This window comes from Phacochoerus africanus, chromosome 4 (assembly GCF_016906955.1).
Source record: "Phacochoerus africanus isolate WHEZ1 chromosome 4, ROS_Pafr_v1, whole genome shotgun sequence".
Lineage (NCBI taxonomy): Eukaryota > Metazoa > Chordata > Mammalia > Artiodactyla > Suidae > Phacochoerus > Phacochoerus africanus.
In genome coordinates this window covers 8,237,710-8,263,334 of record NC_062547.1, presented here as the reverse complement: position 1 = coordinate 8,263,334, position 25,625 = coordinate 8,237,710, and the positions used below count along the sequence as shown (strand labels likewise).

Below are 25,625 nucleotides of genomic sequence, written 5' to 3'. Positions count from 1 at the left end.
CTGTGGCGTAGGTCACAGACTTGGTTTGGATCTGGCATTGCTGTGGCTGTGGCGTGGACTAGCAGCTACAGCTCCAATTTGACCCCTAGCCTGGGAACTTCCATATGACGCATGGGTGCAGCCCTAAAAAGCAAAACAAAACAAACAAACATAATTGCAATTCAGTTAGACAATAGAATGACAGAGAGTGTATCATTTACTGGGGCCAATTTTCGATCAGCCTTCCACTAGACGTGAGGAACTTCTCTGTTTTCCATAGTATACCAAGGTCATGGGCCACCCCAAAGGTATATCTGCTGTCGGTATGAAGATTCATTGATTTTGGGAGTTCCCGTCGTAGCGCAGTGGTTAACTAATCTGACTAGGAACCATGAGGTTGCGGCTTCAATCCCTGGCCTTGCTCAGTGGGTTAAGGATCTGGCGTTGCCGTGAGCTGTGGTGTAGGTCGCAGACGCGGCTCGGATCCCGAGTTGCTGTGGCTGTGGTGTAGGCAGGCAGCTGTAGCTCCGATTAAACCCCTAGCCTGGGAACCTCCATATGCCAAGGGAACGGCCCTAGAAAAGGCAAAAAGACAAAATAAAAATAAATAAAGATTCGTTGATTTCCCTCTGGGTAGCTGACATCCTTGAGGGAGCTTGTAGTTCTGCTGGTTGAATAGAGTTAAATTGGGGAGTATTCCCCTTTTCAACATTTCCTATTGAGCTGTTCCATCATGTCCTGCTTAATTTTTCCCTTAGCTTGGGACCCAGGGCTGAAGAGGTATCGCATCTGGGTTTTCTAATGGTGTGTGAGTCATGCAAGGGGTCAATAACCACGACACCACATCTACGTGGCTACGGTGTTCCGTACCATTGCCAGCAGGGATAACAGGGCAACAGCACTGAGCAAGTTGCAGCACTCAGGGTGGAGGCTGGGGAGTCCCTGCTGTGGCGCAAGGGGATCAGCAGCGTCTCTGCAGTGCCAGGAGGAAGGTTTGATCTCCTGCCCAGCACATCCAGTTAAAGGATCCAACGCGTAGGTCACAACTGTGTCTCCGATCTGACCCCTGGCTAAGGGATTGCATATGCCTTAGAGTGGCCAAAAAAAAAAAAAAAAAATGGAGTTAGGAGGTGAATGTTAGTTTGCTGGCTGAAAAATAATGCATCTGGTCAGAGTTTAATAGCCACACAACAGCATGAGGTTCTTGTAAGTATAAGTCATATCCTAATATTCAGCTGAGGCGTCCACCAATTCAGCTGCTGCTACTGCTTTCAAACAGTTTGAATGCGCTCTGGCTCCTGGGTCTAATTTCAGGTTGGAGTATGCAATAGATCTCTTTTCCTGCTTGCTTTTGTGTTAGAATTTCTCGAGTTTGGTCATCATGTGCTCCTGGACAAATAAGGTGAAAGGTTTAGTATAATTGGGGGCCCAAGGGCTGGAGTTGGGTGCAGGGTTAATTTTAGTTGGTGAAAGAATTGCTCATGATTATCTTCCCAGGATAAAGGCTCTAAAATTGAGTTCCTCGTAAGCCCATATGGGAATAGTGATCAGAGGAAAATCGCAACTTTAGAACTCAAGTTCTAGGAGTTCCCGTCGTGGCTCAGTGGTTAACGAATCTGACTAGGAACCATGGGGTTGTGGGTTCAATCCCTGGCCTCGCTCAGTGGGTAAGAATCCGGCGTTGCCTTGAGCTGTGGTGTAGGTTGCAGACTCGGCTTGGAACCTGCGTTGCTGTGGCTCTGGTGTAGGCCAGTGGCTACAGCTCCGATTAGACCCCTAGCCTGGGAACCTCCATATGCGGCAGGAGCAGCCCAAGAAATCCCAAAAAGACAAAAAAAAAAAACCCTCAATATCTACAATAATCTGCAACAAGTCCAAGGAAACTCCTTTTTTTCTTTTTTGTCCGCCCCAGCTGAATTCAGGCCATTGAAGATTTTCCAAACCCTCAAGAGAATCCTCAAAATTTTTATGAGGAGTTTAGAATTCTTTTCTTTCTTCTTCTTTTTTTTTTTTTTTTTTTTCCAGCTGCCTTATGATATATGGAGTTCCCCAGCCAGGGATCAGATCGAGACATAGTTTTGACCTAAGTTGCAGGTGCCGGGCCTGAGATTGAACTTGGATCCCCCTGCTCCCAGGGCACCACCTATCCCATTGCACCACAGAGGGAACGCCTTAGCCTTCTAATTGAAGTCTATGATCTGGGACTCCCAGATCTCTGTCAGGTTATTTATATGACATTAGGACCTGATAATGCCTGAAAATCTTGATTTTGAAGCCAAGTGGGAAGATCCTGAGATTGATATTAAAGAGCCACATACAAACTGCTCTGCTAGGGCTGGCTCACAAGGCACTAGAAAAATAGCCCAAGACCTGCTTGAAAGTATGGATAATGTATATCCTTGAAAGACTGGTGTGTTGGTCAATCGTACAAACAACCAAAAGAAAAAAAAAAAGAATGAAGCAGTCTCAGATTAGAAGACAAAATCAGAAACACTGGTTTATGATACATTCTGAGTTTTCTTTATTAAACGAAAGCTCAGAAAACACCCTCACTTCCTGATCCATTAGCAATCTCTGGCTGAACTGAGTGGCTTAATAAAGTCGTCTTCCTTGCGACCTACACCACAGCTCACGGCAACACTGGATCCTCAACCCACTGATCAAGGCCAGGGATCGAACCTGTGTCCTCATGGACCCTAGTCAGATTCACTTCCACTGAAGCACGGCAGGAACTCTGCCATCTTCCTTGCTGAATTAACAGCTTTAACTGAGTCTTTTGAAAAGACCTTGGAGCAAGATGACTTTCAAAAAGCCAATCAACTTATGGCCCTGCCTTTACAACAGTTCTAAGGGCGAGGGCACCTCCAGGGTGAGGGTACCTCCTAGTACACATTTCAAGCCAGAACCTAGAGCGCCTCCCCTCAGGAATACTGTGTCCCTGGATTTCCCTGGTGGCTCAGCGGGTTAAGGGTCTGGCGTCATCTCTGCTCTGGCACAGGTTTCCCACACATTTCAGAGGTGCAGCTAAAAAAAAAAGAATGAATACTGTCCCTCAAGTGTTTGCCTTCACCGTATACAATCAGGGCACTGGGAAAAGCAATGCCCCTGCTGAACCCAGCATTTAAAAGACCTTTACCTATTACTCCAGACTGTTTTTCCACTGGGGAAGTCAAAAATTTTGATTACTGAAATAGCAATAGTCATTGATGGGACGCTGAGGGATCCAGCAAATTGCTCCTGAGGATTCCTCTAAATGGGCAAAGGAAACTAAGGTAAACAGGGGAAACTCCTATGCAGTGTTGGTACTTCCCACTGCCACTTTGTCTGCTTTAACACCCACTTTCAGGAGTTCCCTGGTGGTACAGTGGGTTAAGGATCTGATGTTGTGGCTTGGGTTGCTGCTGTGGCGTGGGTTTGAGCTCTGCCTGGGGACTTCCACATGCTGCGGGTGTGGCCAAAAAGAAAAAAAGTGAAAAAAAAAATAAAAAAACCTACCTTCATAAAAAAGCAAATTGCTTGGAGTAAAGAGATTATTTCTATACCGGGGTTTCTTTTTCTTTTTTTTTTTTTTTGCTTTTTTAGGCCATACCTATGGCATATGGAGATTTCCGGCTAGGGGTCGAATAGGAGCTGTAGCTGCTGGTCTACACCACAGCCACAGAAATGCCAGGTCTGAGACCTACACCACAGCTCATGGCAATGCCAGATCCTTAACCAAATGAGCAAGGCCAGGGATCAAACCCACATCCTCATGGATGCTAGTCAGATTTCATTTCTGCTGCGCCATGCTGGGAACTCCTATACCGGGGGTTTCTAACTAACCAAATGCAAAGGATATCTGTGTCCTAAACTAGCCCAGATGACAATAGGGCCAAAGTATAGGAGAACCATACTTTCCTTCTGTGTGACATGGCCCCAGCAAACCTGTTAGGATGAGATTTGCTTTCTAAAAGGAAAAGTCTACGAGATTTAACTCAGAGGGAAAAACCATCTTAGAATTTCTTGACCTTCCTGAACCTGAGGTGCTCTGCTCTCTGAAAGCAGAAAGTGATGAAATTGAGACTTTTCATTGAGTAAGAAAACCCCGAACTCTCAGAGTCACCTGAATGCCTCTGGGCTTCTTCCTCAAGGGACACAAGAAAATTAAGATCCATCAAAATCCAAATAGAACATTCCAAACTTCTGCCTGAATTGCCTCAGTATCCACTAAAACCAGGTTTCCTAGGGGAGTTCCCATTGTGGCTCAGTGATTAATGAACCCGACTAGTGTCCATGAGGACGTGGGTTCGATCCCTGGCCTCACTCACTGGGTTAAGATCCGGAGATGCTGTGGGCTGTGGTGTAGTTTGCAGACGAGACTCGGATCTAGCATTGCTGTGGCTGTAACATAGGACAACTGTAGCTCTGACTCGACCCCTAGCCGGGGAACTTGACACATGCTGCAGGTGCAGCCCTAAAAAGATTAAAAAAGGCCAAAAAAAAAAAAGTTTTCTGAGGGCTCTCACCAAATGTAGAAAATTTAATTAAGAATTTATAATACCACGCATTCGTCTCTGTAACACTGATCTTACCTATCGAAAAACCAAATGGGAAATTCTGCTGTGACGTAGTGGCTTAACGATTCAGCTTGTCTCTGTAGGAGCGCAGGTTTGATCCCTGGCCTGCCCCAGTGAGTTAAGGATCTGGCATTGCTACAGCTGTGCCACAGGTCGAAGCTGAGGCTCAGATTGGATCCCTGGCCTGGGAACTGTCATATGCCGCCAAAAAAAAAGGAAAAGCAAAAACCTAAAACCACCTAGGAGTTAGTCCCCTTGATGGCTTAATGGGTTGAGAACCTGACATGGTGTCCATAGGATGTGGGTTCCATCCCTGGTCTCGCTCAGTGGGTTAACAATGTGGCATTGCCACAAGCCGTGGCGTAGGTCGCAGATGTGGCTCGGATTCAGTGTTGCTGTGGCTGTGCCGTGGGTTGGCAGCTGCAGCTCCAATTTGACTCCTAGCCCAGAGAACTTCCATATGCTGCAGGACGTCCTTGAAAATAAATAAACAAATAGGGGGTTCCCATTGTGGCACAGTGGAAACAAACTCGTCTAGTATCCATGAGGATGCGGGTTCAATCCTTGGCCCTGCTCAGTGGGTTAAGAATTTCAAGTTGATACAGATGTGTTAAATTCATTTGAGTAATTAAAAAAAAAAATTGTTTTTAAAGAAAAAAAAAGAAGAATTCCAAGTTGAGTTCCAAGACTCAGATCCCACATTGCTGTGGATGTGGTATAAGCCAACAGCTGCATCTCTGATTCGACCCCTAGCCTGGGAACTTCCATAGGCCACGGGTGTGGCCTTAAAAAGACAAACAAACAAATAAAATTTTTAAATAATAATAAATTTAAAAAAATAGGTTCAGCAGATTAAGGATCTGGCTTTGTCACTGCTGTGACTCTGGTTACTTCTGTGGCACCGGTTCCATCCCTCCTTCCCCATGCCACAGGTTTGGGGGGGCAAAGGCATGCACCCCCCCAAAAAAAGAGGCATTTTTTAATTCATTTAGTTTCTAAGAAGCTTCTGCATAACAGTTAAAAAATGCATCCCGGAGTTCCCGTCATGGCGCAGTGGTTAACGAATCCGACTGGGAACCATGAGGTTGCAGGTTGCGGGTTCGGTCCCTGCCCTTGTTCAGTGGGTTGAGGATCCGGCGTTGCTGTGAACTGTGGTGTAGGTTGCAGACGCGGCTCGGATCCCACGTTGCTGTGGCTCTGGTGTAGGCCGGTGGCTACAGCTCCTATTCGACCCCTGGCTTGGGAGCCTCCAGGTGTCGAGGGAGCAGCCTAAGAAATAGCAAAAAGACAAAAAAAAAATGCATCCCATTGTTTTGAGGAGATTTGGGACACCTTTACCTCTAGAGTGCCCTGTAAAGATATGCTTATCTAGATTAAAATTTCCCTCCTGTGGCCACCTTAATGCAAGGTTTCCTCTGGTAAAGTTAACCCAGTGGTTCAGAAAAACACAGTTAGCCAGGGTCCAAGATGGAGGAGTCTCACATTGTTTGGACTCAGAAGAACCAATTTTTCTTTTTCCCCCAATTATTACCAGAGGCCTCACACTAGACCCAGTCCAGCTTAAGTCAGACCCAGTCTGACCTCAGACCCAGTTCAGTTTCTGGGGGTCAGTTGACCCCCAGACCCAGTCCAGAGAAAGAAATGCTCAAATAGGGAGTTCCTGTCGTGGCACAGGGGAAGTGAATCAGACTAGGAGCCATGAGGTTAAAGGTTCGATCCCTGGCCTTGCTCAGTGAGTTAAGGATCGTTGCCATGAGCTGTGGTGTAGGTCGCAGACGCGGCTCGGATCCCGCGTTGCTGTGGCTCTGGTTTAGGCTGGTGGCTACAGCTCCTATTCGACCCCTAGCCTGGGAACCTCCATATGCCACAGGAGCGGCCCAAGAAATGGCAAAAAGACAAAAGCAAAAACAAACAAAAAAGCTGGAAGCAGAATAAGGAAATTGTTGATTGGCTATAGCGTAAACCCCAGTTGGCTCGTTTGTGCTTAGGTTTTCCTTTCACGACCTTGAGTTACAGGCTTAGATTTTGCTTCGCTTCCATGGGGGACATGGCATTAGAGCCACTTCAGTCTAACAGCCTCCTTGTTTAATTCATTTAACACCAGGCTTTCTCCGGTACCACTTCGTCAGCCTCCTCTTCTCCCTGCCCCAGTCTTGTTCCCTCACAGCGCTAGAATTTCTAAAGCAAATCTGGTGTCGCATCTGACTTGCTTAAAGCCCCCTCTGGCTTCCCGTTGCCCTCAGGATCAGAATCCATTCCTTCCCCGTCCAGCTGCCCTTTATCCTCTTCTCTCACCACCTCTCAAGGAGGAGGCTGTGCACGTGCAGTGCCCTTGGCCTGGGGTGCATTTCTTCTTCTGCTCCAGGTTCAAATCTCCTCCCTCATCTTTCAGCTTTCCCGCAGGCATTTCAAGGACCTCCCACATCTGGGACTGTGCTTCCCCACAAAAGCCAGTTAGGAAAATACAATAAAATAATCGCCTTCTTATCTGTATGTCAAAATAACATACTGAAATGTTAATTTATCTTTTGTTCTCCCTGCTGTGGGAGAATTAGCAGGCCTGTTGATTTGAATGCCTGTGTACATAGAGGCAAAGTAGCAGGGTTGTCCCAGAGCAGAAGGATCTCAACAGAAAGAATTCCAGGGGTGGCAGGGAAGAGATCCCTGGGGGATGTCTCCTAGGTCCTGAGAGCAAAGGGGAAGTGAATTCCGAGAGACAGCAGTGAGTGATGGCTTGAAGCAAGATCTCAATTCTCTGCTCAGGAATTGAACCTGGGCAGCTTGGATGAAACCCAGGAATCCTAGCCACTAGACCAGGTAGAGGCTGAAAGCAGGATTGCCCTGATTCTTGCCCCCTGTTGAAAGAAAGACTATCTCAAGGAGGAAAAGACTGTGAAAACAGATATAAAGTTTATTGTTATCAACACAGTACAGCATGTGGGAGGGCCGACGGAGAAGTAGTCTGTTCATCCAAGGCAGAAGCAAAGCAGTGAGACACACCCAAAGGAGTGAGGGTGTGGGTGTCCCCCTCAGGAGGCGCAGGCCAGAGAGCTGACTTAAACCACTTACATGGGCAGTTCCCGTCGGGGCTCAGTGGTTAACGAACCCAACTAGCATCCATGAGGATGCCGGTTCGATCCCTGGCCTCGCTTGGTGGGTTAAAGACCCAGCGTTGCCGGATCTCTCGTTGCTGTGGCTGTGGCGTAGGCCGGCAGCTACAGCTCTGAATGGACCTCTAGCCTGGGAACATCCATATATATGCCGTGGGTGCGGCCCTAAAAAGACAAAAAAAAAAAAAAGAAACTGGAGTTCCCGTCGTGGCGCAGTGGTTAACGAATCCGACTAGGAACCATGAGGTTGCAGGTTCGATCCCTGCCCTTGCTCAGTGGGTTAAAGATCCGGCGTTGCCGTGAGCTGTGGTGTAGGTTGCAGACGTGGCTCGGATCCCACGTTGCTGTGGCTCTGGCGTAGGCCGGTGGCTACAGCTCCGATTCGACCCCTAGCCTGGGAACCTCCATATGCCGCGGGAGCGGCCCAAGAAATAGCAAAAAGACCAAAAAAAAAAAAAAAACCAACAAACCCAACACTTACATGGGACAATTCTTCCAGGTCTTTTGTCTTCCTTGGCCAGTTATCTTTTTCTATCTTTCACACCTGACCAGACCCTGGGCCCTTCCCTGATCTGCATGCCCATCTTTTGGCCAAGATGGAGTCCAAAGCAAAGCATGGTGGGAAGGTTAACTACACTTATTATGGCCTGGCACCCCCTTCCTTTTTTTTTTCTTTTTTTTTTGTCTTTTTGCCATTTCTTGCGTTTTTGACCCAGAGGGGTCTCTCTGCACCTGTGTAGTGGGGGTCTCCCTGACTCTGAGGGTGGCAAGTACGTGACCTCTTGGTCTTTTGTCCAGCTCCTATTCAACCCCTAGCCTGGGACCCTCCACATGCTGCGGGAGCGGCTCTAGAAAAGACAAAAAAGAGGTTAGTTGCAAATCTCTCTCCTGGAGCCCATCTATCTCCTGCCTGAGAAGGTCTCTGTGGACAGAAAAAGGCTCACCTGAGAAAGCCAGGGTAATGGAGAGACCTGAAGGCAGGGCAGGAGTGGGTCAGTGGGGAAGAGCAGACTGGTCATTTCAGCATGTGCAAAGGTCCTGTGGTGGATGTAGTAAGAGGAAAGTAGCAGGGATGAGGTACGGCTGGAGGCGGGGCCAAGCACGGAGGGTTGCAAAGCTTTGGTTGAGGATCGTGGTCTGTTTTCTCAGAGCAAGAGGTAACCGAAGGGTTTTTTGGGGGGTTTTTTTTTGTCTTTTTTTTTTTTGCTATTTCTTGGGCCGCTCCCGTGGCATATGGAGGTTCCCAGGCTAGGGGTCAAATCGGAGCTGTAGCCACCAGCCTACACCAGAGCCACAGCAACGAGGGATCTGAGCCGCATCTGCAACCTACACCACAGCTCACGGCAACGCCGGATCCTTAACCCACTGAGCAAGGGCAGGGACCGAACCCGCAACCTCATGGTTCCTGGTCGAGTTTGTTAACCACTGCGCCACGACGGGAACTCCTCCCGAAGGGTTTTTGAACACTGGTGGGGAGGTTGACATTATCAGATTTATATTTTGAAGAGAACTGTGGAAACATATCATCGGGGAACAAAGAGTGGAGACAGGAGGCGGGTAGACAGGCTTCTTCGAAGTGGACCAGGAGAGAAACGAGGAGCTGCCGCCGGGAATAGACCACGGAAGGGGCAGACTCCAGAGTCCCTGAGGAAGTGCCGCAGAAATGAGGGAGGGGCCGGGGGAGGGGAGGGGGCCTCAGGGTTGACCTTGAAGTTCCGGTTTGCTGGAAAGGCCAGGCGGTGGTGCAGTTCTCTGAGCTGTGGGCCTGGGGGAGAAAAGCAGCCTTGGGAGAGGGGCGTGTCAGCCGGGGAGCTGTGGCTGCAAAGCCCCAGGAGGCAGAGGCTAGACTGTAAGCCTGTTGTTTTTGGGAGAAGCCCTGGGATTGCTGTCTCCGGAGTTTTCGCAGACTCTTCCCATTCTGCTCCATCATTTTTACTTATTTTTATTTTATTCTATTTTTTTTTAGGGCTGTACCCACTGCATATGGAGGTTCCCAGGCTAGGGGTCCAATCGGAGCTGTAGCTGCCGGCCTATCACACAGCCACAGCTCAGGATCCAAACCGCATCTTCGACCTACACCACAGCTCACGGCAATGCCAGAACCTTAACCCACTGAGTGAGGCCAGGGATCGAACCCTCATCCTCATGGATCCTAGTTGGGTTCGTTAACCGCTGAGCCATGAAGGGAACTCCCAGCTCCATCATTTTTAGCACGCTGGCTTTTTACTCCTAGGTTTGCTATCTCAGGACAGACATAGCTCCAAACTTCATGTGCTCCCACCAACCTTCCAAGTAGGAAGGGAGGTGCAGGGAACAAGCACCCCCCACACCGGGGTGGTGGGGGGGCTCCGCGTTTTTATCTGGGACACAAAGTCTTCTCAGAACCGCCCCCCCCCCCACACACACAAATATCCCCCTGCCTCTTGGGGGCCAGAACTGGCTGCATGACCTTCCCTGGGCATGGAGAAAGCTAGGAAGGTTGATATCAGTGACAAGGATTCTTTCCTTGACAAACTCCAGTCAGGCTCCTTTGAACTCTCTTCTCAACTCTGCCCCGACCTGGGGGCTTCTCTGTTCATCTCTGCGTTATTCAGTTCAGCAAGGATCTGTGAGATCGGTTTGCCAGAATCCCCACCCCCGTCCCTGATGTTTCCACTTAGTAACTTTCCATCCGCTGCCCACCCTTGCTCCTTGGCTATCAATCTCCACTTTTCCTTGGTGTATTCCAAGTTGATCCAGATCTCCTGCCCCTCCTACAAAACCTCATTGCAGTAGCCCCCCCTTTGGAAAAAGTCTGCCTTATCACCCTTGACAAGTGTCATTAATAATTTTCTCTTGGTATCAACTAGAATAGAAAAAATAAAAATCATAAATAATAATAATAATTTTCTCTTGGAGGGAGTTCCCACTGTGGCCCAGTTGTAACGAACCCAACTAGTATCCATGAGGATGCAGGTTCGATCCCTGTCCTTGCTCAGTGGGTTAAGGATCCCGTGTTGCCATGAGCTGTGGTGTAGGTCGCAGACGCAGCTTGGATCCTGTGTTGCTGTGGCTATGGCATAGACTGGCAGCTGTACCTCCGATTCAACCCCTAGCCTGGAATATGCCATGCGTGGGCCCCAAAAAGAAAAAAAAAATTTTTTTTTTCTCTTGGAGTTCCCCTGGTAGCCTAACCGTTAAAAGAGCTGGCCTTAGGGAGTTCCTGTTGTGGTGCAGTGGAAATGGTTCCGAGTCGGATTCATTTTTTTTTTTTTTTTGGTCTTTTTTTCCGGGGCTGTTCCTGCAGCATATGGAGGTTCCCAGGCTAGGGGTCAAATCAGAGCTGCAGCTGCCATCCTACACCACAGTCACAGCAATGTGGGATCCAAGCCATGTCTGTGACCTACACCACAGCCTGCGGCAACGCTGGATCCTCAACCCACTGAGCAAGGCCAGGGATTGAACCTGCATCCTCATGGATACTAGTCAGTTTCCCCTGAGCAGCAAAGGAAACTTTGAAAACATCTTTTTAGAAATTTATCCTTACTGTGTCCAAAAACTTTTCTGGGGGCCTTTGAAAGATGTGTTTACTTAGGGGACCAGCAGGCCTTGATGCTTTCATTCTTCCAACTATGCTAAAATTGGTGGGTCCACTACCAGCATCCTTGCTTGGGGTCCCAGAGGCCATTCATCACCCAGGGCTTGCTGAGCTGGGTAGGAAGCAACCATCAGTGCCCTTCCGGCTGAAGCCCAGGACCCCGTTCTCTCTAGACAACAGGATGCAGGAAGGAACCCAGAAGCAAAACCTCCTCCTGTCGAAGGGGGGCGAAGAATTCCTTGCAAGAGAGAAGTTGTCTTAGGTAGAGACTAGGAAGGAAGTTCATGTATACGTGCTGGGTGCACCCGGGGACCTGAGAGCCGCGCCAGAAGCGGAGAAGCATCCCTGAAGACGGAGATGGATTTTCTTTTTTTTTTTTTTCTTTTTCTCTTTTTGCTATTTCTTGGGCCGCTCCCGCGGCATATGGAGGTTCCCAGGCTGGGGGTCAAATTGGAGCTGTAGCTGCCGGCCTACACCACAGCCACAGCCACGTGGGATCCAAGCCGCGTCTGCAACCTACACCACAGCTCAAGGCAACGCCGGATCATCAACCCACTGAGCAAGGGCAGGGACCGAACTCGCAACCTCATGGTTCCTGGTCGAGTTTGTTAACCACTGCACCACGACGGGAACTCCTAAAGATGGAGATGGAGACGGACGGTCACGTAGCGCTTTCCTGCGTGATCAGGGGAATGTTCAATGCACCGGAATTGTAATCTCTGCTGCTTGTATAATGTAAATCCCTTCAGAAAATGCCCTAATGCAGGGTTTTGCAAACTTTTCAGTGTGCATGGGAGTCGCCTGTAGGGCTCGTTACTCCTTGGAATCCTCCTATGGATTCTGACATAGCAGAAAAAGTGGGTAGAATTTGCTTTTATCTCTTCAGCACCCTTCACCCCTTCTTTTGGCATCCTTGGAAACAAAGCGAAAGACAAATACGGAAGCATTTATTCACTCGCTCCCATTCCTTTTGGTCAATGATGGCTCCATGGGCATCGGTTTCACCCACAAGGGTCAGTGCTGAGTGGATCTCCGAGTGACCTATGCTGAGGGGTCAGGAAAGCCCCAGAGCAAGAAACAAGAGGTGCAAAGTGTGGGCAAGGTGCAGTCAGGCTGTACCCTGCAAAGCTGGCAGCAGTGGCTGGAAAAGAGGTATGACTGAGAAGATGTGAGGTAATGCACCAGAGCTTCCTGTATGGTCTGTGTCCTGAACTCTCAGATCTGTTCAGAGCCTCCATTAAGTTCAATCCATTGCAAGAGGGTGCATGGGATAAGCTATATCTATCCCCACTCCTTTTTTTTTTTTTTTTGGCTGCTTCTGTGTCATTTGAAAGTTCCTGGGCCAGAGATCGAATTCCCGTCACAGCAGTGACCTGAGCTGCTGCCATGACAACACTGGACCCTAAACTGGTAAGCCACCTGGGAACTCCTATCCCCATTCTTGACTTCTCTTACCTACACCCAGCATAGTGCTCACCTGCTAAGTGACCCTGAGGTGAAAAAAACACCACCATTAAGTGGTGGCACTCATGAGGATTTGAATCCAGTTTGTCTCTAGAGCTTGGGCATTTTTTTTTTTCCTCTTTGTTTTTTAGGGCCGCACCTGCAGCATATTGAAGTTCCCGGGCTAGAGGTCAAATCGGAGTTGCAGCTGCCAGCCTACACCACAGCCACAGCAATGCTAGATATGAGCCATGTCTCATGATCTACCCTGCAGCTCCCCGAAACGCCTGATCCATAACCCACTTGACAAGACCAGGGATTGAACTCTCATCCTCATGAATATCAGTCAGGTTCATAACCTGCTGAGCCACAGTATGAACTCCCAGAGCTTGGGCTTTTAACCACAACAATGCCTATAGCACAGTGTTAAGGAAATTTTCAAGGTAAGTGGCATCCAGTTTCAGTGACAAAAAAAGCCATAACTGCTTAAAGATGTTTGCCCCAAACAAGGAAGCTGGTAGACACAACACCAAAAGCAAAAGCAACCAAAGAAATATAGATAAATTGTACATCAAAATGTAAAAACCTTTGGAGTTCTCTTGTGGCACAGTGGGTTAAGGATCTGGCGTTGTCATTGCAGTGGCTTGGGTTGCTGCTGATGTGGCACAGGTTCGATCCCTGGCCCAGGAACTTCCATCTGCTATGGGCCTGCCCCCCTCCCAAAATTTAAACATTGGTGCTACAAATTGAGAGTAAAAAGACATCCCATGGAATAGGAGAAAATGTTTACAAATCGTATATCAGGTAAGAGTCTAGGTCCCAGAATATATAATGAATCCTCACAACTCAACCAAAGAGTACTAACCAATTTTAAAATGAACCGAGGATTGGAATAGACATTTTTACGAAGAAGATACACAAATGGTGGAAGAACACATGAAACGACGCTCAGCATCATTAGTCATTAGGGAAATGCACTCAAAACCACTCCAATGTAGCACTGTGCGCCCGCTAGGGTAGCCGTAATATAAAAGATGGACAATAACAAGTGTTGGCAAGGATGTGGAGAAACCGGATCCCTCTGACACTGCTGGTAGGAATGTACCATGCAGCAGCTGTGGGAAACAGTTTGGCAGCTCCTCAATAAGTTAAACTTAGAATTACCGTATCTCTCAGCAATTCTACTCCTAGGCATACACCCAACAGAACTGAAAACAGATGTGCAAACAAAGACTTGTACATAAATGTTCATAGCAGCACTATTCACAGTAGCCAAAAGGTGGAAACAAAATAAATGTCCCTTGGAGTTCCCGTCATGGCTCAGCAGAAATGAATCCGACTAGGAATCGTGAGGGTGTGGGTTCGATCCCTGGCCTTGCTCTGTGGGTTAAGGATCCGGCGTTGCCATGAGCTGTGGTGTAGGTCGCAGACACAGCTTGGTGGCACAGCAGTTGCTGTGGCTCTGGTGTAGGCCGGCAGCTGTAGCTCCGATTAGACCCCTGGCTTGGGAACCTCCATATGCTGCGGGTGTGGCCCTAAAATATCCAAATAAATAAATGTATGTCCCTCACGATGAGTAAAAGCTGATTTACACATTTACACATATAATTGAATATTGTCCAGCAATAAGAAAAATGAAATATTGATACATGTGACAATAAGGATGAACCTGGGAAACTTTATGCTAATTAAAAGGAACCAGTCACGAAAGGCCAAACTGCATGATTCCTTTTATATGAAATGTCCAAAATATGACAATTTATAGAGACAGAAAGTAGATGAGTGGTTGCTGTGGGATGGGGGGTGGGGACAATGGGAAGTGACCGCTGATGACTCTGGAGCTTCCTTTAGGAGGGAGGAAAGTGTTCTAAAATTAGATCGTTGTGATGGTTGTACAGCTCTGTGAATAAACTGGAAAACGTGGACGTGTACCCCATGGTCACAGCAAGGCCGGATCCGAGCTGCATCTGCAACCTATACCACAGCTTGTGGCAATGCAAGATCCCAAACCCACTGTGCAAGGCCAAGGATCGACTCAATTCTCTTGGATATTAGTCGGATTCGTTTCTGCTGCATCCGTCGTGGCGCAGTGGTTATGGAATCAGACTAGGAACCATGAGGTTGCGGGTTCGATCCCTGGCCTCGCTCAGCGGGTTAAGGATCCGGTGTTGCTGTGAGCTGTGGTGTAGGTCACAGACGTGGCTCGGATCCCGAGTTGCTGTGGCTCTGGCGTAGGCTGGTGGCTACAGCTCCAATTAGACCCCTAGCCTGGGAACCTCCATATGCCACGGGAGCGGCCCAAAGAAATGGCAAAAGGACAAAAAAAAAGCGAGAGAGAGAACTCCCTACAGAGTTTGTTTTTGTTTTTGTTTTTAATGGCCGCACCTGGAGTTCCCAGGCTAGGGGTTGAATCAGAGCTGCAGCTGCTGGCCACGCCACAGCAACACCAGATCCGAGCTGCATCTGCAACTTATGCACTGCAGCATGCCGGATCCTTAGCCCACTCAGTGAGGCCAGGGATGGAACACACATCCTCATGAATACTAGTCGGAGTCTTAACCCATTGAGCCACAGCAGGAACTCCCTTGAATTGTACACTTTAAAAGAGTGAATTTTATGGAATAAAAGTTATGTCTTTTTTTCCTTTTTTTTCTTTTTGCCTTTTCTAGGGCCACTCCCGCGGCATATGGAGGTTCCCTAGGCTAGGGGTCTAATCAGAGCTATAGCTGCCGGCCTTCACCAGGGCCACAGCAACTCGGGATCTGAGCCTCATCTTCGATCTACACCATAGCTCACGGCAATGCTGGATCCTTAACCCACTGAGCGAGGCCAGGGATTGAACCTGCAACTCCATGGTTTCTAGTCGGATTCATTAACCACTGAGCCACGATGAGAATTCCTATAAATTATATCTTAATAAAGCTTATTTTAAAAACCTGAAAGTTTCATGTCCTAGGAAACCCCTCAATCACTCAGTGAAACCAAGAGGGTTGGTTCCCCTAATGCCACCATCGCCCATATAAAATTGTTCCAAAAAGAACAAGGAGGGAGGGAGTGGGACGGACTGGGAGTTTGGGGTTAATAAATGCAAACTATTGCCTTTGGCGTGGATAAGCAATGAGATCCTGCTGTATAGCACAGGGAACTATATCTAGTCCCTTATGATGGAGCCTGATGGAGGATAATATAAGAAAAAGAATGTATATATATGTGTGTGTGTGTGACTGGGTCACTTTGCTGTACAGCAGAAATTGACCAAACACTGTAAACCAACCATAATGGAAAAAATAAAAATCATTTAAAAAAAAAAAAGCAAGGGAATTTCACTCAACTCCCTTTCTGCCTCCACTGCCACCATGGCGCCCATGAAAAAGCTGGAGACAAAGGGGGACAAAAAAAGAAGCAGGTTCTCAAGTTCACTCTTGATTGCACGCACCTGGTGGAAGATGGAATCATGGATGCGGCCAATTTTGAACAGTTTCTTCAGGAAAGAATCACAGTGAATGAAAAAGCTGGGAACCTTGGAGGAGGGGTTGTAATAATGGAAAGAAGCAAAAGCAAGATTACTGTAACTTCCGAGGTGACTTTTTCCAAAAAGTATTTGAAATATCTCACCAAAAAATATTTGATTGGTTCCAGGTTGTTGCTAACAGCAAAGAGAGTTATGAATTATGCTATTTCCAGATTAATCAAGATGAAGAGGAGGAAGAAGATGAAGATTAAAACTCAGTTATCTGTAATATTTCTTATGAGTTTTTTTTTTTTGTCGTTGTTGTTGTTGCTATTTCTTGGGCCGCACCCGCGGCATATGGAGGTTCCCAGGCTAGGGGTCGAATCGGAGCTGTAGCCACCGGCCTACGCCAGAGCCACAGTAACGCAGGATCCGAGCCACGTCTGCAACCTACACCACAGCTCACGGCAACGCCGGATCGTTAACCCACTGAGCAAGGGCAGGGACCGAACCCGCAACCTCATGGTTCCTAGTCGGATTCGTTAACCACTGCGCCACAACGGGAACTCCTCTTATGAGTTCTTGAATAAAACTAAGGAATAAAAAAAGGAAACACGACAATGGGAGGAAAAATTATGTATACATGTATGTGTCACTTGCTCCCTATGCTGTACAGAGAAAAAAAAAATAGGAGTTCCCGTCGTGGCACAGTGGTTAATGAATCCGACTAGGAACCATGAGGTTCCAGGTTCAATCCCTGGCCTTGATCGGTGGGTTAAGGATCTGGTGTTGCCATGAGCTGTGGTGTAGGTCACAGAGGCGGCTCGGTCGGATCCAACGTTGCTGTGGCTCTGGCGTAGGCTGCAGCTACAGCTTCGATTAGACCCCTAGCCTGGGAACCTCCATATGCTGCAGGAGCAGCCCTAGAAAAGGCAAAAAGACAATAAATAAATAAAATACATAAATACATAAAATAAAAATTAAAAAAAGAAAAAATAAATAAAATTAAAAAAAAAAAAGAACCAAGGGGGTTAGGGAGAAAATGCAGGGTCCAGAGTGTTAGTTGGCTTCTTGCTGTGGCAATGCTGTGTAACAAACAAGCCTATAATGCAGTTTTTTACAAAAGCAAACATTTATTTCTTGCTCACAGGTCTATGGGTCAACTGTGTCTCTACTGAGTCAGCTGGGCCCAGCATGACTTGGGTGTGTCCCATGCCAGGACCCAGATTAACAAAGCATTTCCTTGGGTCTTGCTCTTCTCAAGGCAGGTGGCACAAGCAGAGAGAGGCAAAGGCACACCATGCAAACCATGCAGGAGCCTCAGCTAGGATACTGATGCCTGTTCACACTCCATTGGCCAAGGCATGTCATTCTGTCCCACCCCAAGTCAGCAGGACGGGTAAACATTCACAGGCTAATGAGAGGCACTAAAAAGTCTCAAGTTAGGAGTTCCCCTTGTGGCTCAGTGGAAACAAATCTGACCAGCATCCATGAGGATTCAGGTTCGATCCCTAGCCTCACTTAGTGGGTTAAGGACCCAACATTGCTGTGAGCTGTGGTGTAGGTTGCAGATGCGTCTCGGATCCCACATTGCTGTGGCTGTGGCATAGGCCGGTGGCTATAGGGCTGTAGCTCAGATTCAACCCTTAGCCTGGGAACCTCCATATGCCACAAGAGCGGCCCTAAAAAGCAAAAAAAAAAAAAAAAAATGTCAGCAAGCCTAGGCCTGTGAACTTAGTATAGAGGGGAGTGGAATAGTTGGAAATAAGCCAATCTACACAACTACTGGGCCAAATACTTGCCATTCCTGTGCTATGAGAGATTTGCCTAATGTCCACTGCACTAAGAGTTCTTTCTCTTTAATAGAAATTACTATATTTATTATTACTATTATTTTGCTTTTTAGGGCCACACCCGTGGCATATGGAAGTTCCCAGGCTTGAGGTCAAATTGGAGCTGCAGCTGCCAACCTATGCCACAGGCACAGCAATTCAGGATTCTAGCCTCATTTGAGACTTATTTTTATTTATTTATTTATTTATTTATTTATTTTGTCTTTTTGCCATTTCTTGGGCCACTCCTGCGGCATATGGAGGTTCCCAGGCTAGGAGTCTAATTGAAGCTGTAGCCACTGGCCTACGCCAGAGCCACAGCAACGCGGGATCCGAGCCGCGTCTGCGACCTACACCACAGCTCACGGCAACGCCGGATCGTTAACCCACTGAGCAAGGGCAGGGACCGAACCCGCAACCTCATGGTTCCTAGTCGGATTCATTAACCACTGTGCCACGACGGGAACTCCTCATTTGAGACTTGTACTACAGCTCACAGCAATGCCAGATCCTTAAGCCACTGAGTGAGGCCAGGGATCGAACCCTCATCCTCATGGATACTAGTCGGGTTCGTTAGTACTGAGCCACGATGGGAACTCCGAAAGTACTGTATTTTTTTTATGGTGCATTTATTTTATTTTGTCTTTTTAGGGCTGCGCCCATGGCACATGGAAGTTCCCAGGCTAGGGGTTGAATCAGAGCTGTAGCCATTGGCCTACGCCACAGCCACAGCAATGCATGATCTGAGCTTTGTTTGCAACCTACACTGCAACTCATGGCAACGCTAGATCTTTAACCCACTGAGCAAGACCAGGGATTGAACCCGCATCCTCATGGATACTCGTTGGATTCATTACCACTGAGCCACAACAGGAACTCCCAAGAAATCACTGTATTTTAAACTCTGATTATAAAAGCAAAAATATCAGGAGTTCCCATTGTGGCACAGCGGAAACGAATCAGACCAGGAGCCATGAGGTTTTGGGTTCAATCCTTGGCCTCGCTCAGTGGGTTGAGAATCTGGCGTTGCTGTGGCTGTGGCGTAGGCCAGTGGCTATAGCTCCGATTCAACCCCTAGCCTGGGAACCTCCATATGCCACTGGTGAGGCCCTAAAAGGACAAAAGACAAAGACAAAAAAAAGTAAAATATCAGACAATACAGAAAGCTTCATTCATTTATTTTTTTGGTTGTGCCTGCAGCATGTGAAAGTTCCTGGGCCAGGGATCAAACCCACACTGCTGCAGGGACCCGAGCCACTGTAGTGACAATGCTTAGCCTTTAACCCACTGTGCCACAGGAGAACTCCAATACAGAATACTTGAAAATGTAAAGCTATAATCCTCTTCCCCTCCAATTCAGGGTTAACTGATGTTAAAGCTTGGTGTTCATTCTTATACAATTTCTTACATATATATATAGTCACACCAGTGCTATTTTTAACATAAGCAGCATTATGATATAGATACTACTTTGCAATCTCTATTGTTAATTAAAATTTCATGAATACTTTTTCATATAAAAATACGGATCATCACTTTTTTTCTTTTCTCTCTCTTTGGCCACCCCATGGTATATGGAGTTCTGGGACCAGGGATCAGATCTGAGCCACAGGGGCAGCAAAGCTGGATCCTTAACCAGCTGTGCAGGGCCAGGGATTGAACCCGCGTCCTCGCGCTGCAGAGACACCACCCATCCCCTTGTGCCACAGCAGGAACTCCATCACTGTTTTTAACCTGCATATGAATTGTATGGTACGACATTTTGAACGTGTCTATTTTTCACCAATAATTCTGCCATCACAACAGATTTATTTCCATTTCTCATGTTTACTTCTGATCTGTATCAATGTTATTCAATTTTTTGCTTCAAGATATTCATACTGTACAGATGTTCCCTAGCTCATGATGGTTTGATTTAGAATTTTTGACTTTAGAATGGTTGAAAAATGATATGCATTCAGTAAAAACCATACTTTGAATTTAGATCTTTTCCTAGGCTAGCAATATGCAGCTTCACTTGTGATACTGGGTGGCAGCAGCCACAGCGCCCAGCCTGCCACATGATCACCAGGGTGAGTAACCCATACACTTCCAACCATTCTGTACCCAGATGACCATTCTTTTTTTTTTTTTTTGGCTTTTTAGGGCCACACCCATGGTATATGGAGGCTCCCAGGCTAGGGATCAAATCGGAGCTGCTGGCTTACGCCACAGCCACAGAAACTAGGAATCCGAGCTGCGACTCAGACCCACTCCACAGCTCATGGCAACGCCGGATCCTTAACACCCTAAGCAAGACCGGGGATTGAACCTTTGTCCTGATGGGTGCCAGTGGAATTCGTTAACCACTGCGCCACAATGGGACCTCCCCAGATGACCATTCTGCTTTCCACTTTCAGTACAAGATTCAATAAATTACATGAGCTATTCAACACTTTATCATAAAATAGGCTTTGAGAAGTTACCACTGTAGCGCAACAGGATCAGCAGCATCTGTGGAGCGCTGGGACACAGGTTTGATCCCTGGCCAGGCACAGTGGGTTAAGGATCTGGCGTTGTTGCTGTAGGTGGCAACTGTGGCTTGGACCTGATTCTTTTTTTTTTTTGTCTTTTTGTCTTTTTGCTATTTCTTGGGCCGCTCCCGCGGCATATGGAGGTTCCCAGGCTAGGGGTCTAATCGGAGCTGTAGCTGCCAGCCTATGCCACAGCCACAGCAACTCGGGATCCAAGCCGCGTCTGTGACCTACACCACAGCTCACAGCAACGCCGGATCCTTAACCCACTGAGCAAGGGCAGGGATCGAACCCGCAACCTCATGGTTCCTAGTCGGATTCATTAACCACTGCGCCATGACGGGAACTCCTGGATCTGATTCTTGACCTGGGCACTCTATGTCCGGGGGCAGCCAAAAAGAAAAAGATAATATGCTTTGTTTTCAATGATTTTGCACAACTGTAGGCTAATGTATGTGTTGTGAGCCTGTTGAAGGGAGGCTGCGCTACGTAAGGTATGATGTTGAGTAAGTTAGGTTTCTAGTAAATCTCTACCAGCTCTCCTCCACAAGGGGCCAGCTCAGCAATTAAAATCTGGGAGTTCCTGTCATGGCACAGTGGTTAACAAATCTGACTAGGAACCATGAGGTTTCGGGTTCAATCCCTGGCCTCACTCATTGGTTTGAGGATCCTGCTTTGCTGTGGCTGTGGTGTAGGCCGGCAGCTACAGCTCCAATTAGACCCCTAGCCTGGGAACCTCCATATGCCATGGGTGCGGCTCTAGAAAAGACCAAAAAAAAAAAAAATTAAAATTCCAATTTCTTCAGGAAGAACTCAGCAGAGTTTGCAGCCAATGGCTGGGAGGTCATACATAGCAACTCCATTTAAAATGGTTCTGAGTTTCCCCTCGCAGGCTGGGCACAGAAAGGGCTCCCTTAGTAGCAGGTGTAATGGAAAAGGGCCCCTGCTTTGCCATCAGAATCACTCTGTGACTTGCAAGTGATTTGACTGAAATGACTTATTTCTCTTCAAATTCTTCGGTTTGTGTATAGACATTGGAGCTAATAATATCTACCTTTTCATTCATTTACTATCTACTTAAAGTTCGCTTAGAGGAAGCATGGCACTGCCGTGGAAAGAGCCAGGATGGGGGATGCACAGAACCGGAGCTGAATCCTGCTTCTTCGGCTAACGAGATTTCATTAAATCCAGGACAAGGTGAAAGATGAACCCACTATGTTAGGTGCCCCTAAGAAAAAAACGCTTCCACTTTCTCACACAATGATTTTTTTTTATCTCTTGAATGGTATTTTAGTTACTAAAAGAGCTCAAGGAGGTCCCTGGTGGTTCAGTGAGGTAAGGATCCATCATGGCTCTGGTTACTGATGTGGCTCAAGTTTGATCCCTGGCCTGGGAACTTCTGCATGCCACAGGTGTGGCCAAAAAAAAAAAAGAAAGAAAGAAAGAAAAAAAAAGAAAAAAAAGAAAATGCCCCTAATACTTACTGATACCGGTAAGTTTTTTTTTTTTTCTTTTGTTTAGGGCCACACCCGAGGCATACGGAAGTTCCCCGGCTAGGGGTCAAATTGGAGTTGTGGCTGCTGGCCTACACCATAGCCACAGGAACACCAGATCCCAGCCTTGTCTGGGACCTACACTGCCGCTCATGGCAATGCCGGATCCTTAACCCACTGAGCGGGGCCAGGAATCAAACCCACATCTTTATGGATACCAGTGGGGTTTGTTATCACTCAGCCACAATGGGAGCTCCACCAGTAAGTATTCTGACAGAGGTTTGTTTTTCTTTTATATTACATATCACTCTTCATATACATAAAAATGAAAATATAAGCAAAACGAATTGGTTAAGATTGTCAAAGCCCTAGATCAAAGACCATTAGAAACAAACCTGTGGTCAAAAAAGTTCGGTTTATTGAACTGCGTAGTATGCGTCCTGGGCATTTCCCTTGTATGTGTGTCCTTAAATTTAAGTTTTCGTTGCACTGTTCTGGGGAGGTATTTGGAAAGTGGGGACCAGTTCTGGGTTGAATGCTGTCAAGAAGCAGGGGCAGTTTAGAGACCCGACATCTTTATAATATTTATCTGGGGGGGCAGGAGGATTCAAGCAGGACTAGAGTTCTATCTTTGGTAAAGCAGCAGCAATCACTCAGAAAACTGAAGTCATTTATGTGGCCAGGAAGTGGGCCCATCTCAACCTCCAAGCATGTCTCATTCCAAGCACTGATAAACTACAAAATTCAACCAGAGTAAGTGTGAAGGTTTGTCTTTATCTAACGATTCATAAACTGGGCAGCATCTCCCTAGGAAACAGAAAAGGGCTCCAAGGAATTGTACAAAAGGGAGCGGGTTTGTAGAGGGAAGGAGGAGTGAGCGGGAAAGTTATCAGCAAAAGAAAGAACTGATTCGGGCCAGATCATCTTCTTTTGGGGGCGAGAGAATGGCAGGGATCATTTGTGCCCATTACCTCACGACTGCTGATCTGGAAGTTTCAGACTGTCTGTTTATAGGTCACATACCTGGGAGGGGTTGAAATTGCAGTTAAATCTTGATTTGCTGTCCTGGGGGCAAATGATTCCATTTTGAACCTGTTATTTTTTATTCCATTCTTTTTTTTTTTTGTCTTTTTGTCTTTTCAGGGCCACACCCTTGGCAAATGGAGGTTCCCAGGCTAGGGGTCTAACTGGAGCTGCAGCGCCAACCTTCGCCAGAACCAAAGGGATCCAAGCCGCATCTGCAACCTACACCACAGCTCACAGCAACCAACGCCGGATCCTTAACACCACGGAGCAAGGCCAGGGATTAAACCCACAACCTCATGGTCCCTAGTCGGATTTATTTCCGCTTCGCCACAACAGGAATTACTCATCTTACACTTTCTTGATATTCCTAAAATTTCACATTGCTATCCATTACAGAAAAAGACACCCCCATTTTCAAAGATGTTTAAATGTGGGAAAATGCTCATCATAGATTTGATGAAATAGGATTCTTGCTGTATCACCTTGGGCAAGTCATGTAACCCTTTAAGGGTCAGCTTCCAGCTCTGTAAAATGGGAGCAACAATCACTAAGAAATAACGTCTACCAAGTGCCTGGTATAATACTGGGCATATCACTCAGGGTCCAACCAGGCCGACAAGAACCACTCTAAGTATGTACAACTGAATTTAACATGATATTGGTGACTCCAGTGACGGGATGATAGAAGAGCCAAGAAACTCAACAGGAGACAACGGGGCAACTCAGAGATTAGCAAAAACAAGAAGCTGCCTACTTCTGTCCTAAACTGTAGGGACAAGTGGAGGAGGAGACATTAATGGATCCCAAGGGGGAGGACCACCCTTATAGCCAGCAGAAGCTGGAGCCACAGAGGAGCCTCTTCTGCTGCTGCTGGAGACCTGCTAGAGCCTGAGAAAGAGGGAGAGAGAGCGAGAAGAAATAACCTGGCTTTTTCCTACATCCGACCCTCTGATATCCTGCCCCTGTCTCCTATTGGCTAAACCCAAGCCTGAAGGCAGCTGTCCTGGAAGTGGAGAAACTGCACCCTACAGGGCAGTTCCAAGAGAGGAGAAGAGCTAGGAGGGGTAGAGACCAGCCACTGCCTGGAAATTAGTTAAACAGGCTTGGGAATACCTTTATTTGCAAAGCCTTCCAAGTACTGGATATACTTGAAAGTAGAAAAGCCTTCACTTAAAAACATACTGTAGGAGTTCCCGTCGTGGCGCAGTGGTTAACGAATCCAACTAGGAACCATGAGGTTGCGGGTTCGGTCCCTGCCCTTGCTCAGTGGGTTAACGATCCGGTGTTGCCATGAGCTGTGGTGTAGGTTGCAGACGCGGCTCGGATCCCGCGTTGCTGTGGCTCTGGCGTAGGCCGGTGGCTACAGCTCCAAATGGACCCCTTAGCCTGGGAACCTCCATATGCCGTGGGAGTGGCCCAAGAAATAGCAAAAAGACAAAAAAAAAAAAAACATACTGTAGTCCATATAGACTGTTTCACATCTCCCCTCCGGCCCTCGACCTACTGCATTCACCTGATTGTTACTGCATTTGGTCTGATACAGTGGCTTTTTTTTAATGATTTAAAAAAATTTTTATTTTCTTTGTCTTTTGTCTTTTTAGGACCACACCCAAGGCATCTGGAGGTTCCCAGGCTAGGGGTTGAATCGGAGCTGTAGCTGCTGGCCTACGCCACAGCCACAGCAACTGGGGATCCCAGCTGTGTCTGTGACCTACACCACACCTCACGGCAATGCTGGATCCTTAACACCACGGCTCACAGCAACGCCAGGGATGGAACCCGTGTCCTCGTGGATGCTAGTCGGGTTTCTTAACTCCTGAGCCACAACGGGAACTCTGTCAGTGGCATTTTAAGATGGATTTTCAGCGTCAGACATTTTGTCCACTGAAAATCTCATGAAAGCTTCTACAGCAGGTGATGTCCATTCTATGTCTCAGAGATCAAGCTCTGTCAGACCAGGATTATGATGCAGCAGCGTCATGGCAACTGGACTCAGGTCTTGGGGCTCTCAAGGACATCTGCGTGACCTTTGGGGAAGGTCACAATCTCTGGACTCACATTTTTTTTTTGTCTTTTTGCTATTTCTTGGGCCACTCCCACGGCATATGGAGGTTCCCAGGCTAGGGGTCCACTCGGAGCTGTAGCCGCCGGCCTACGCCAGAGCCACAGCAACGCGGGATCCGAGCCGCGTCTGCAACCTACACCACAGCTCACGGCAACGCCGGATCCTTAACCCACTGAGCAAGGGCAGGGACCGAACCCGCAACCTCATGGTTCCTAGTTGGATTCGTTAACCACTGCGCCACGACGGGAACTCCTAGACTCACATTTAAAAAGTGGAAATCAAGGAGTTCCCGTTGTGGCTTGGCAGGTTAAGAACCTGACTAGTATCCATGAGGATGCAAATTCAATCCCTGGCCTCACTCAGCTCAGTGGGTTAAGGATCCAGCCTTGCCATGAGCTGTGGTGTAGGTCAGCGACAAGGCCAGGCTCTGGTGTTGCTGTGGCTGTGGTGTAGGCTAGCAGCTGCAGCTCTGATTCCACCCCTAGCCTGGGAACTTCCATATGCCTAGGGTGCAGCCCTAAAAAGCAAAAAAATAAAAAATAAAAGTGGAAATCACAACCCTTGGGGTGGTTTCCGCGTG

General features: G+C 47.5%; 1 pseudogene; it reads left to right on the top strand.

Moving 5' to 3' along the window:
* The first annotated feature begins 16,006 nt into the window (after positions 1 to 16,006).
* On the top strand, positions 16,007 to 16,388 carry LOC125123927 (60S ribosomal protein L22-like; annotated as a pseudogene).
* Positions 16,389 to 25,625: the final 9,237 nt, after the last annotated feature.